Source organism: Arachis ipaensis, chromosome B10 (assembly GCF_000816755.2).
Source record: "Arachis ipaensis cultivar K30076 chromosome B10, Araip1.1, whole genome shotgun sequence".
In the NCBI taxonomy this organism is placed as follows: domain Eukaryota; kingdom Viridiplantae; phylum Streptophyta; class Magnoliopsida; order Fabales; family Fabaceae; genus Arachis; species Arachis ipaensis.
Genome location: NC_029794.2, coordinates 133,456,317 through 133,459,370, shown reverse-complemented (window position 1 = coordinate 133,459,370; position 3,054 = coordinate 133,456,317).

The following is a 3,054-nucleotide window of genomic DNA, read 5'->3' as shown; positions in this document are numbered from 1 at the left end:
TAAATTTTTTCATATATATATTTTGAAGATTAGTAATATATAACACAGTCATTACTGCCTTACCTAACTAGTCGGAAGTTGCTTCAAGGAATCATTGATGGTTATATTTTTGTCATATTTTTATAGATGACATATCCATTTAAATAAGGTGGAAAATAATAGACTTTTAATAATTACCCCTAATTCCCACCCTTCACAATCTGAACTTCCTAATTAAAATTAAAATACAACAAAAACCTAGATAACTTAAATAAGCTAAGTAGCTTTTAAGAAATGACACGTATGATAAAAATTTGGGATATATCTAAAATTATATATATATAAAATCTTTGTGTTGATTCTTATAAAAAATTTACAAGATCAACAATTTCTTTTTCAATGGTTAACAACAGTAATAATTTTTTTTATTTTAGAGTAAAATATCGTTTTTGTCCCCAACGTTTGGCGTAAGTTATAAAGTTGTTCCTAACGTTTCAATCGTCCTATTTAAGTCTCTAATGTTTCAAAATTGACTCAATATCGTCCTGCCGTTAGGGATCCGTTAACAGAATTGACGGCGAGACAAAATTGAGACGATTTTAAAACGTTAGGGACTTAAATAGGACGAAAACGTTGGGGACAAAAACGATACATAAAAATAAATTTTAATTTAATTTTATGTTTCAATAATATCAATTTTTTACTGTACATAGTATTCAATTATTTTTTAATTACATCTAAGTAAATTACACTTAATTACATTACTTTCATTTTAAATAAATTTATTTTTTTATAATTTTAAAGAATTTTGATACATTAGAGAGACAAAAGGTATAATTTATATTTTATTGTATATATATTATTTTTTTCTTTTCTGCAAGTTTATATACTAGTCATTCTACAAACATTTCATGATAACTAAAAATCTTTAAGAGTAAAATTATAAAAAAAATTAATCTATTTAAAATGAAAGTAATATAATTAAGTGTAATTTACTTAGATGTGATTAAAAAATAATTGAATACTATGTATAGTAAAAAATTGATATTATTGAAGGATAAAATTAAAATTTATTTTTATGTATCGTTTTTGTCCTCAACGTTTTCGTCTTATTTAAGTCCCTAACGTTTCAAAATCGTCTCAATTTTGACCCGCCGTCAATTCTGTTAACGGATCTCTACCGGCAGGATAACATTGAGTCAATTTTGAAACGTTCTACCGGCAGGATAACATTGAGTCAATTTTGAAACGTTAGGAACTTAAGTAAGACGATTGAAACGTTAAGAATAACTTTGAGACTTACCCCAAACGTTAGGGACAAAAACGATACTTTACTCTTTATTTTATTACCTTCTGTACATACACGTTCAATATAATTTATACGTACACTTACATTGTATAGAATCTGCATGTAGACTAACAGAAATTGAATACACATTACACACATACATAAATTATTATACAAAAATAATTATTCTAATAATATTTTAATAAAAAATGTTATTTGTACACTAAAATTAGTCACTAAAATTAATCACTAATGTATTTGTGTATAAATACATGTGTGGTTTAATTTATTTTTAATATGTATTTATATTCCAACATGTATTTTATATTGGTGGGCTGACTTTGGTGGCTGATTTTAATGTACACGTAGCATAATCTTATTAAAAAAATAATAGATTTATGAAATTTAGGTTAATAAAGACAAAAATGATACATAAATTTAATAAAAATAGCGATGATTGTATCTAATTATTTTGTAAGATTTGAACTCAACTATCTTAACGTGGAGTCAAACTTAACAAGTAACGCGGCAAATTATTATACATACAATTGTACAGCTACTCCTAATACAATTACAAAATTTTGTGCAGAAATGTGCTCCAACCTCTTGATAGAGATCTCACTTAACTTTTATATATAGTCACACAAAAAAACTTAAAATTTATATGCTCAATTTTTTAAATCAAATAATAAATTATTTTATAAAAAATATAAAATTAAAAATTATTAAATAATTTAATAAATTTAATTAAATTATCATAAAATTAACTACACTAAATTTTTACCAAAACTGCAAGTGACAGTTGTGCCGACAAATCTGAATTCTTAGCGAAGCTGAGTCAATGATATGGTTTCATGACTTATGAGGTATACCACATGCACGCATGTCCTCCATTAATTGGATATTTAGTTAAGTGCACAAGTGGGGATGCTGCAAAACCCCACCTCATCTTATCTTAATAGATTATGGGATTCGAATTTTTTTAATATTCTATATTAGCTATCTATATTTTGATTTACATAAAGTAATTTTATTATTGGTTTAAATAATAAAAAAATAAATTATAATTAGAGAAAAGTATATTTTTTGTCATTGAAGTTTGACAAAAGTTTTAAAAATACCCATAAGTTTTTATTTTGTTTTAATTTTGTCCTAAAAATTTTCGATTTGCATCAAATATACCCCGAACGGCTAATTTTTCAAAAAATTTAAGACTAATTCAACAATAATTTTATAAGAACAACCCTCAACACAAACAAATCAAGCATAGTTTTCATACATTATTGTTAGATTGGTCTTATTTTTTTTGAAAATTTAGTTGTTAAGGGTATATTTGATGCAAATCAAAAATTTCTAAGACAAAATTATAACAAAATAAAACTTAAAAGTATTTTTAAAATTTTTACTAAACTTTAAAGACAAAAAATATACTTTACCCTTATAATTATTTATCGATGAGGTCTTAATGAGAATAAACTAATACTAATCTATTTTATGTGGTAGTAATGATCGTTGCCAGTGTCACATATTTGTAATTGTAGAAGCCATTGTTGTCAACAGGAAAGATTAATTTGACCATCAAATAAAAATTGAGAAATTAATTTAATTGTTATCTGTTAAAATAAATATAAAATCATAATATGAAATATGCTCACATCAATGATTTGACATGTTGACTAAGGGCTAAGAGTGCAATACACGTTATTCTGTTTATAGTGTGTGAACACTAGTTAATATGCTTATCAAATTTATAATTTACTAGTGTATTAATAGGTCTTAGCGTGCTT